At 35.3% G+C, this 12527-nt stretch overlaps 1 long non-coding RNA gene across 2 annotated transcripts in view; it reads right to left on the bottom strand.

The window, feature by feature from the left end:
* Nucleotides 1-12527, bottom strand: part of LOC123580776 — a 507052-nt gene that overhangs the window by 80562 nt on the left and 413963 nt on the right. For both annotated transcript variants that reach the window (XR_006703452.1, XR_006703453.1), the window contains one exon: nucleotides 8639-8743. This is a non-coding gene — a long non-coding RNA (uncharacterized LOC123580776). The remainder of the gene's footprint in view (nucleotides 1-8638; nucleotides 8744-12527) is intronic.

Below are 12527 nucleotides of genomic sequence, written 5' to 3'. Positions count from 1 at the left end.
TGTTTTCAATCTATCACCATTGAATATGATATTAGCTGTAGGTTTTCCAAATATGGCCTTTATTATGTTGAGTTACATTATGTCTATATTCAATTTGTTGAGATTGTTTTTAATGTTTATTTATCTTTGAGAGAGATGGACAGACAGAACATGAGAAGAGGAGGGGCAGAGAGAAAGGGAAACACAGAACCCGAAGCAGGCTCCATGCTCTGCACTGACAGCTCAGAGGGACTTGAACTCACAAACATGAGATCATGACCTAAGTCGAAGTCGGGTGCTTAACTGACTGAGCCACCCAGGTGCCCCTAATTTGTTGAGTTTTTATCATTAAATGATATTAAATTTTAATGGTTTGCTGCATAAATGAAATAATCATGTTTTTTTTTTATTTTAAATCCAAGTTAGTTAATATATAGTGTAATAATGATTTTAGGAATAGAATTTAGTGAGTCATCACTTACATATAATACCCCATGCTCATCTGAACAAGTGCCCTTCTTAACGCCCATTGCCCATTTAACCCATCCTCCCACCTAACACCCTGCCAGCAACCCTCAGTTTGTTTTCTATATTTAAGAGTCTCTTATGGCTTGCCTCCCTCTCTGTTTTTATCTTATTTTTAGTTCTCTTCCTCCCTGTTCATCTGTTTTGTTTCTTAAATTCAACATATGAGTGCAATCATATGATATGTCTTTCTCTGACTGACTTATTTGGCTTAGCATAATATACTCTAGTTCCATCCACGTTGCAAATGGCAAGATTTCTTTCTTTTTGATTGCCAAGTAATATTCCAGTGTGTGTGTGTGTGTGTGTGTGTGTGTGTGTGTACACTCACATCAAATCTTCTTTATGCATTAATCAGCCAATGGACATTTGGGTTCTTTCCATACATTGGCTATTATCAATAGTGCTGCTATAAACATTGGTGTGCATGTGCCCCTTTGAATCAGCACTCCTGTATCCTTTGGATAAATACCTAATAGTGCAATTGCTGGGTCACAGAGCAGTTCTATTTTTATTTATTTGAGGAGCCACCATACTGTTTTCCAGAGTGGCTGCACCAGTTTGCATTCCTACCAGAAGTGCAAAAGTGTTCCTCTTTCTCTGCATCCTCGTCAACATCTGGTGTTGCCTGAGTTGTTAATTTTAGCCACTATGACAGGTGTGAGATGGTATTTCATTGTGGTTTTGATTTGTATTTCCCCGATGAAGAGTGAAGTTGAGCATCTTTTCATATGTCTGTTAGCCATCTGGATGTCTTCTTTGGAAAAGGGTCTACTCATGTCTTTCTTCCCATTTCTTCACTGGGTTATTTGTTCTACTAATGTGGTACATCACATTTACTGATTTGCATATGTTGAACTAGCCTCTCATCTCAGAGATAAATCCCGCTTGATTATGGTATATGATCCTTTTAAATATGATGTTAAATTCAGTTTGTTTTAGAAAGTGGAGCAGGGTCAGTAATGTATCTTCCAGACTGAGAAGACATTTTAATACCAAAAAGTGAAGCAAGTCACTCCATACCATTGACAAAGACTTTTATTCAGTGTAACTTACTGGCAAGGGGTAATCGAGTGGACAGACAATTCAGGTGGTATGTGGCCTCTATTCTCTGCCCATTATCTACACCTATCCAGACCTTAATCTCCAGCTTTTATGGATCAAGGGGCATGGTAGTGAGGTCACAGGATAGTGACACACTGTCAGTGTGCCACTTTAGGGACAATCAGGACAAGACTTTCTGCATTCCAGTCAGGGCACACATTAACCTCCAGGAGGCCTGGGACACGTAGCCCCAAGAAAGTCATTGTGAGGACATGAACAAGATGGAGAACCAAACATAGAGTTCACTAATAATTTGTTAAGGATTTTTGCATCTATATTAATAAAGGATATTAGTCCATAGTTTTCTTGTAGTGTCCTCCTCTGGCTTTGGAATGAGGGTAAGGCTGGCATCATAAAATGAGTTTGAGAATCTCCCCTCTTCCTTTTGGAAGACTATGAGAAGGATTGGTGTTAGCTCTTTTTAAATGTTTGGTAGAATTTACTGTGAAATCATATGGTCCTGAGCTTTTTTTTTTTTTCCTGAGAGGATTTTGATTACTGAATTAGCAGATACTGGGATGATTTGGGGGCCTGGGTTCACAGGAGTCTACATGGATTCACCTAGGGCTATAGGAGTAGGTCTGGTGCTAGGATGGGCTGGCTCTTGGGTCTGCCATGAAGTCAGATGGGGACTTCATTCGCCCTCCTCCATGAAGTGGGGGTCTCAATTTGCACTATGCTGCCTGGGCTTGGGGAAGGGGTGATGAATGTAATGTGCACCTATCCTTCTACCCTCATCAATAAATCTTTTCTTATTTCTGTGCTTGACCAGGTACTGTAATCCCTCACCTAGACTCCTTAGCTTTTGTGAAGGTATTTTTGTGCATGGAATGTTGTTCAAACTGACATTTCCAGGGAAAAGAAAAGCACTAGAAACTCCTATGTCACCACTTTGCTCTCACTTTTTTTAAATGCTTGCTTTCTTCTTTCTATTCCTTCATTAATGTGTAAAACTTAGTCTTATGTTGAATTTTTTTAGTTTTTTCTTTTACTGTTATTGCCACTATGCCAATTCTTCATCTGTGAATTATCATTATCTTATCCATTATCTATTGAATTGTTAAAAGTGTTTTATACTATTCTGTAGAGATTCTTCTGTATTATTTATATCTATGAGTTAGAATAATGTTTTTTTAATTTTTATAAGGTTTATTCATTTTTAAGAGACAGAGACAGAGCATGAGTGGGGGAGGGGCAGAGAGAGAGGAAGACACAAAATTCGAAGCAGGCTCCAGGCTCTGAGTTGTCAGCACAGAGCCCAATGAGGGGCTCGAACTCATGGACTGTGAGATCATGACCTGAGCCAAAGTCAGATGCTCAACCAACTAAGCCACTCAGGCGCCCCAGAATAATGTTTTATATATTATTTAAGTTGACTATTTATTGTGATCAAAATAGTACGATGTCAAAAAAAGAGTATAGGGAGGGAGTTCATACAGTATATATGCATGTATATGTGTGCATGTATAAATGTAGACTCAAATGAAGAGAAAAATTAATATATGATAAAAGTGATATTTCATTTCCAAGAGGAAAGATGGTTTATGTCACTGATATAATGAATAATCTCTAAGAAAATAAATTTAGACCTATGTCGCACATCACAAAAGTATATATTGGGTCAAGAAAAAAAAGTAAGAAATAGGAAAAGCAAAAGAAATCTTCAATTCTCTAACTCACATGTCTTATCAGAAAAATACGGATATATAAACTCTCACAGTAAAAGTAAAATAATGAATATGAAAGCTCTTATCAGAAAAATAGAATAAAGTCATCTGTAAATGCAAAACAGAAATCTTATATTTTAATGAATGAGTTGCTCCATTTTAGTGAGTATTTTGCAGCTAGAGCTATGTATTCAGTTGTAAGGTACAGGCCACTAAACTTCACATAAGTGCATACTGTAAAAGCTTCTCTCAATAAAAGAGAATTTACAACAAAAAAGAGGGAAAAAAAGTTGCTATACCTTGGTGATAATAATGCAGGCCATTTGCATAAAGGGAATATGAAGGAGAAATTTCTCTAGCAGATTGTAAGATATAAGTAAAGCAGAGGAAATTTGCTTTCTTCTCATTAAATCCAAGAGAAATTATTCATCTCCATGAATACAAATGAAAGCTTTCCAAATAGTGTGGTCATAACATGGTAATTAAATGCCTAGTGCCAGCCAAATTCCTTCATTTTTCTAAATTATAATAATTACAATTGACCATTACTGATAATTACAGTGATCAGAGTCAAATTCCAATGTTTCATTCTCTTTTCTGTAATAAATGTGTAACTTCCTTCCAGTAATCTCTACCAAGTTTTCTTTTTACTTACCCAAATCCTTTGTGACCTTTTACTTCATCTCCACACAAAACAACTCTCTCTTCATCCTCTCCTACATTTTTATTCACCTCATAATAATAGTTTATATTATTGGATTTCCCTCAGGAACTAATCAGGAGGTGTTTGGCTATAAAAGCATTGTATCAAGGTACACTTAAAAGATTAAATATATAAATTAGTATTTCAAAAAAGGTTCTATGTATTCTAAGTGTCTGAGTCATTTCAAACCCACATATTATCCCTATAATTAAAATAAGAACTGTCAATCAAAGATCCTAACCAATTTCTTGGGGAAAGCACACAAGTTAAAAAATAAATGATCAGATAACCCTTTCAACTTTACATAAATACCACATTTCTCTGCCCATATAGATGTATCGTTTTCCTAACTGGCATAAATGACAGAAGTGGTGGTTTCTGTTGTGGGACTTTACAAGGATTCCCCACAAATCATACCTTTAAAGTTTCTTTCCTCTTGAATTAATTCATTCCCTTCTGCAGATGTCTTCCTTGAAAATGTAAGTGCCTCTAAGTCTAGCTGCCCCTAATCATCCTTGGCATTAAGTTTATCAACTAGCGTCTTTCTGGTGTACTCACTCAGAACAAGTGTTTAAGGAATTCTGAAGGCCATTTTGGCAATCTGAATCAAAATTTTGATGCATAGAAATTTTAAGCCTGCAGTAATAGCTATGAAAAGGCACAGATAAATGAATATTTACTGTAGTGTGCTTTATTACAGTAAAAAAAAATTGAACAACTTGTATGTCCATCAATAGATAACTAACAAAATTATGGTATAAATATAGAACGGAAAACATTTAGATACAATAAAATGATTATACACACACACACACACACACACACACCCCATATATATATATATATATATATATATATATATATATATATATACATATATATATACACACTTATTAACATGAGAAGTTGTCTACAACATGTAATTCCATTTATATATAATCGAATGTGTTTGTGTATGTGTGTAAACAAAGAAAGGAAAGAATCACAACCACATGTTAACAGGGCTTTATCTGAGTGGCAGAGTCTCAAGTAACTCTAATCTTTTATAACTTTTACACAATTTTTATATTTTTATATATTTATAAAGGTGTAGCATGAGGCAATCTTCAAGTAGATCTAATTCAATTGCCTCTATTTATCATTTATAAATATATATCTACTGTTTACTTTCTGGATTGATTGAATCATGTCCCTATAAAAATCTACAACGTTCACAGAAGAAAAAAAAAACAACTATTAGATTCGTGTTCCCTATCTAGACCATTCCAATATATTTATCCTGTGATACAAAGACATATTTAACTGAAAAACTTATTCACAATTTTATATTGTGCAAGGCTTTGCCTCTTATTCAGAAACACTGTAGCCTTTATCAAACCCAATTCTCTGGGAAAAAAATGGAAGGGACCTGTAGCAGAACTGTGTTATTTCCTGTAGATAAATAGAGGCTTCAAGTGAACCTCCAGAAGCAGATATTCTGTGGAAATTTACTGCTTACTCAAGATCCTTGCAACAAGTTGCTGATGGCAATATTCTTCTATATGTCACACAATCCTTGGCATACTCTTATTTATTATTCTTGTCTTCATACTTTTCTGATTTATTCTAAGATTTTAGCCTTTCATATTTAGCCTATAGCGATCCCCTATCTAGGTCTAAGATTTGCTAGAAACACTTATCTCTCAACACCAATAGTTTTTACGAGGATGATTTTGTCTTGTCTCCCCAGCCCCACTGTGGACGTCTGGCAAAGTCTGGAGACGTTTTTGGTTGTCATTATTGGGAACGGAAGTGCCAGAAATACTGTTGAACACTGTTAAGCATCCTCCAATGCATAAAACACCCTCCCCACCATGAACACACACAACAAAGAACTATCTGATTCAAAATATCAATAATGCTGAGGTTGAGCAACCCTTCTCTTGACAGAAGCTCTGGCTGAATGAGAAAAAAATAGGGTACTGAAAAAGAATAGAGGATCCCTCACTCCATGGAAATGACTGTTATTCAACTATGTTAACACATAGCCACCAGAATCAGTTTTAAACCCATTCATCCTTCAGTGAAAATCTGCTTCTGTAAACACAGTTTTACAAGCCAAACAACCAGTGACAGTCTTTTGATTTTGAAAGTCAATCATAAATGAACTCATTCCAAACCCACTGCTCAACAGTAATCAATAGTTACTACACATATATAGATGTGATCAAAACATTTGCACCTCTGAAAATCTACCTATCTCTAAACTTTGTGCTCCTCAAAACCCTACATAAAATTAGCAAGTTTCTTTCTTTGGGTATATTGTGCCTGACCAACATAGTTCTATCTTAATCTAGTAAGCAGTAAATTTATCTTTGTCTTTATATTTCAGAGAGTGATAAATCTAGAATTGTCAAAGGATTATGAGAATACCTCTCAATATCTGAAATAAAACGGTAAATTATTGATTTTTATAATAAGGGAAAGCTATGCTGGTCAGGAAAAGCAGACTGCTGATTTTATTTATGTAATGATTTGGGAAGCCAAGAGTTCTTCAAATAGGAGGTTGTGGCTTTGACACAAACCAAAAAACAGATAAGAAATAAAGGTCATTATGATTGGTCAACAGTATGTGCCTGCAAACAGTATCTTGGATTTCTAAACCCAAGCAGAGGCTAGGAAGGGGCTGTATAATCAACAACCTGATGATGTTAATAATGGAATACAGACTAAACAAAGGAATTTTTTTTTCACAAATTGACAAAACAAGGAGTGTTCTCATAGAAGATTTATAGGGCACCTAGGGCAAAGTTTGACCAATTAACTTTTCATGAATTGTTCAGCAATGTAAAAAACCATTAGCCCTTAGAGCTACATTAGAAATGAGAGTTATTTGGCTTAGGTCTCCATGAAAAATCCTCTTAAACATTCATCATAAAGAATAAAATGCAGGAAACAGCAAAAATATATAAACCAGACTGCATGTATATATAGACAAGAGAAAAAGCAAATGAAGCAGCAAGAGAATAAAGAGGTTAGTGGGGAAAAAATGTCATACTTTCAAACATAAAGATCTAATGACCTTATACAAAAACCTAGATCTAAATATTTCCAGTATTAAATATTTGTGTAAATAACTTTATGTAAAGACTGGGCTTAATTTTACAAAGACCTTGGTCTATCAGCCTTATGTAAAGCCTTATTTGGTTATAGATTCTAAAATAAAATAAATTCAGCAATAAAAGCTCAGTGAAACAAGGGGGCACCTGGGTGTTCAGCTGGTTGAGCATCCAACTCTTGATTTCAGCTCAGGTCATGATCCTAGGATCATGGAATCCAGTCCCATACTGAGTGTGGAGCCTGCTTAAGATTCTTTCTCTCTCCCTGTGTCCCTCTCCCCAACTCATGGACTCTCTATAAATACATACATGCATATATACATACATACATACATACATACATACATACATACATACATAAATGCTCTATGAAACTGGTCAGAACTCAGAATCTGTTGATGTTAACTCATGTGGCCCAAAATAGAGAGTTTGGGCCCAATGGGACCAAGGAGAACACTTGTTGCTCTGAGCATCCCCTATAATCCTACTAAACTGAGATTTTGAAAATAATCTCAGTAGACCCTCAGATATTCTGGTAAATTTTTGACAAACTGTGGCTCTATCAAAACTCAGAAACAAATGATGCCTCTATATGCTTCTCTATCAGGAGAATGAAATACTTCACTGTAAAAGCCTTGACCCTCAACCTAGAATTTCTAGTAAATGTTTTTTTTCTCCTTTCTGGTCACTTTGCTGTAGTTATTCAAAGAGTATATCATGAGGTTGCCCAGATTTTATAGCACATTTCTTGGGAAGCATTTCATTGTTTAATTGATGAATTTATTGAAAAAATATTAGTGATTGGTAATTATGTAACAGAAATAACTTTGGGTGTTAAATGATCAGCCATATTTGTTCATCTATGAGTCATCATTCATCTGAGATTGGGCTATTTTCCTACAAAGTTCTAAAATTAATTTCAATAAAATTTAATTTTAATATCATGTTTAATTATTGTCAATTAAGCCTCAAAAATAAACACATAAGCTTTCTTATTTTATTCATATAAGAATAGAAAATTTTGGCATCCTGATTTTTTGAAGAAATAGAATTGCCAGAAAAAAAAGTAATTTCATGTTTTTGGAAATATTTGTCACTAAAAAGGCCTATTAGAGCAGAAGAAAAAAAAATTAACATTTTAATAAGACCATTTTTAGTACCTACATTCACAGGTTAGTCAATATTATGGAAAGTAATTTTGTTTCTAAAATACAATTTATTTTCTTTCCTAATATCAGAAGTGTCCACCCAATTATTGAACCAAAAATTTAAAGGGTCTTCTCGATATCCTCATTCACTTCCAGTCCTTCAGTTAGTCTGTCCTACCTAACTGCTTTACCCCTAAAACGTAAATCTACCCACTCATGTCCACCACTACACTAATTCCCTAATCCTTGTCCAGATTACTACTAGAGCCTACCATATCCTCCCATCTATTGTACTCTTGCCTTTCTGTAATCCACTTCTCAAAGAGCAGCAAAAAAGATCATACTAAAATATACACCATATTGTATAATATTCCAGTTTAACACCCTCCAATAACAAAATTCAAAATTACTTACCAAAGTCATGGCTGGTTCTAATCACATTGTTCCTAATTTGCTGACATGACTTCCTTCCTTTTTTCTTCTCATTCAAAACAATCCTGCCGGATTGACTTTCTTTTCCTAGAAGAGACCAAGCATTTATTTGTCTCATGGCTTTTGCATTTATTATTCCACCTGCTGAAAATGGTCCCTCACTCCTTAGATTGAAGGCTTTTATAAACTATCAAGTCTTACAGCAATAGTCACCTAGTTAAAGAGGACTTTCTAGAATATGCATGGCCTTTTCACATCGCTCAGCTTTATATGTCAAGCATACATCCTTCATGGCACACTTACTAACATATGATATTACCTTCTTCAATATTTCTTTTGCTCCATTATTGTCTTTCTCACCCACTAAAATATAAGCCCTAAAAATGTTTGTCTATCTTATTCACTGTCACCTTAGCGCCTACCACAATGTCTGCAAGATACTAAGTACTCAATAAATACGTATTGAGTGAATACATTTTATGTTTAATTGACTCATGAAATCATGCATGTAAATGGGACAGGTTCAAGGGAATCAGGAAAATATCTTACGTGTCTGAACTGGGAAGTGTCCCCCCACCAAGTAATGGCTGGACCCCCATTTCTGACTTTTATTACATTTCTTTCTTGGTACTCTCAACAATGATATTTAGATTTGGCTCTCCAGAGATTATTTGATAGTTTTCTCCTTTAAAACTCCTACAAGTTTCTAAATCATTATTTTCCAGTGGTGGAAGAGATTGGCACATACCCCATGAGCACATCTTCTTCAGGGTGTTTGGTAACATTGTGAACTGAACATAATTTTCAACAGTAGTTTATTAAGTGAGGAAACATTGAAATTGAAGACCAGAATGTTCTCTATGTCCTGGAATTTAGAGGTAGAGAACATCAGTCTTGAAAGCTCTTAGGATTTGGTGCCAGTCAGTAATTTATCTCCTCTGATATGCTGATATCCTTCTTCTTTGCATCAAAGAAAAGCAGGGTTTAATTTTTTTTTTTTGCAATTTATCATTCACTCATACAATGTGAATATATTATTTTCTTCCCATTCGATCATTGCCAAATGGACACTGAACTTTAATTTTTGTAGAAGTATGCGGTATGCAGAGATTAGCCTAGGAGTAAAAAGATTGACTGAATTAGGAACTAAATAATCAAGTGTTCAAATACTAACTCTACCTTTGCTAGCTGTGTGAACTTGGGAAAATTTTGTAACCTCCCTGGGCCTATTTTCTCATCGTTAATACTTAAGATATCTAACAATATTGTTATGAGTAACAAATTTGTACAAAGAATGTGTTCATTATAGTGCTTGACACCCAGCAGAAATAACATAAGTGTAATTTACTTCTTATAGCTTTGCTTGTCTGCCCTTAATGGAAAATGTTCTGAGAACACTGGAAAGGCATATACAAACAAAATTTTAAAATAAGAAATGTAGCCTTCTATATATCAAATATACATGTAGAAAAACAATATACAAATTCTAGCACCTCTGAAACACCAGGTGTTGTAAATAAATTTATAGGTATCATTAACTTAAGAGATTGCAAGTTGAAAATAGACTGTTTAAAATGCTTAAGAAGGGTTCAGAAGAACTAACACAGCTAGGAGGCTGTTCACAGAGGGGAGATAGGCAGTTCAAGGCCCAACACTCACCAGAGAAGGATGGTTCAGCCCCCAGAGAAGGATTATGATTCAGATCCAAGAGAAGGATTCAACAGAGGGACAAGTTTTTTAGTTTCTATTTTGGAATGGTTTCAAACCTACAGAAAAGTTACTAAGTAGTTCACATAACATTCTTATACTGTACTCTTTACCATTATTTTTAACATTTTTCCACATTTATTTTCTCTCTCTCTCTGCCTCTCTGTCCTCTCCCCCCCTTTTTTTCCCTCACCACATACATTTTTTTTTTCTGAACAATTTGGAAAAAAGTTGCAGACATCTTTCCCATTTACTTCTAAATACTTCACTGTAAATTTCCTAAGAACAAGAACATTTTCTAATATAATTTTAATATAATTTTCAAAGTCAGGATATCCACTTTGATATGAAATAGTATCTAAACTGTAGGTATTATTCAAAGGTTCACCAACTGTCCCAATAATGCTCTTTATAAGCAAAAGACTATCCTGAACCATTCACTTGTCCTATCTCTTTGATTTTCTTTAATCTATAAACCTTTCTCACCCTTTCTTTGTCTTTCATGTTATCAATAATGTTGAAGGGTAGAGGTCAGTTATTTTTTCAAAAATGCCCCTCAGTTTGGGCTTGTCTGATGTTTTCTCATAACTGGATAAAATTATAACCTATGGAGTCTGTGTATTCTTCTCAAGGACCATTTTCCTCTCTAAATCTTCTAGCTCTATTTGAAACCACACTGATCTCTTCATTCTCTGCACTCCTATTGTACTTAGAGTCAATGCCATTACATTAGACCTAAATCTTCTCTGACATAAATTTACCTGAGAAGACAGGGTGTCTTCTGTACCTGTCATCATATAGCCCTCTGTTATATAGGAAGAAGGCACGCAATTAGACTTCATGTAAGGAAAAAAATATATGAAATTGATGTTTCACAAGCTATGTTATCCAATGAAAAGTGAGCAAAAGTGTCCATTTCATCATTCAACTGGATCCTCTGAACCTTCCACTCATGTCCAAGGTCATCTATGGAAGAAGGCAGACAGAGCATTTTTTTTTAAATTTTTTTTTAACGTTTTATTTTATCTTTGGGACAGAGAGAGACAGAGCATGAACGGGGGAGGGGCAGAGAGAGAGGGAGACACAGAATCGGAAGCAGGCTCCAGGCTCTAAGCCATCAGCCCAGAGCCCGACGCGGGGCTCGAACCCACGGACCGCAAGATCATGACCTGAGCCGAAGTCGGACGCTTAACCAACTGAGCCACCCAGGCGCCCCCAGACAGACTATTTAAATTCATCTTATTCTGGTCATAATTGGCTTAGGAGATTCTGAGGAGACAATAATTCTAGAGTTGAATCTGAAATTATGACAGAAATGAGGATAAAATTAATGAAATTGGATTCCATAAAGGCAGGAGAAGAAACATTTACTCATGTTTTCTTTCACAGTTTTTCCAACTACTGCAAAACGTTTATTGTTACATTCTAGTCTAGTGTATGTGTATGTCTTTTAGCAAGCACAACACACAGCCTAGATCATCATTCCATACCCCAAAAATGCTTGTGACCTAGAAATTGTCTTGTGATACTCTAGTGTATGAGACTCTGGATATGGATGCTACTGTTTTCACCTCCATTTGCTGGGCTTCCTATTGCTTCTGAAGTGTCACCATGTAGAAACCTGCTTTCCAGGAAGCCCTTGCTTTAGGGAACAATTAAGATCATCTGTTCTTCATTCACAGCAGTTGGAGGCCCACTGGAGTTTAGGTAGATTAAAAATTTGGAGATTTGGTGACTTTAATATGCCCATTTTGCAATGAGAGCTGAAAACGAGGCTATAATAAGGATCCCCTTGTGCACAAAAAGCTTAGAGAATAGAGAAAATACGCAGAAACTGCAACATCTTTAAAAACAAAACAGTTGCATTTTTAAAAAATATATGAAGAAAGTAGAAAACAGCAGAATCCCAGCTGAGGCAATCATTGCATTTTATGGATACTCAGTCTAAAGCATTTAAATTTAACAATTAAAAAGACACTGGGGAAGAAGGTAATGTTCCATTTTGGTACTTTAAACCTGTTGTTTATGTTTCACTGAGTTCTCAAAATTTTCAGCTGTTCCTGCTTAAAACCAGAGGTGCAAATATTTGAATTCTAGAACAAGATTACGAATAGTCAAATTACTTTAAAGAAACAGAATACTCAAGATTTCAGTGGACTGAGAG

Source organism: Leopardus geoffroyi, chromosome A3 (genome assembly GCF_018350155.1).
Source record: "Leopardus geoffroyi isolate Oge1 chromosome A3, O.geoffroyi_Oge1_pat1.0, whole genome shotgun sequence".
NCBI lineage: Eukaryota > Metazoa > Chordata > Mammalia > Carnivora > Felidae > Leopardus > Leopardus geoffroyi.
Note: the sequence above shows the minus strand (reverse complement) of the source record. Positions and strands in the feature narration are given on the sequence as shown.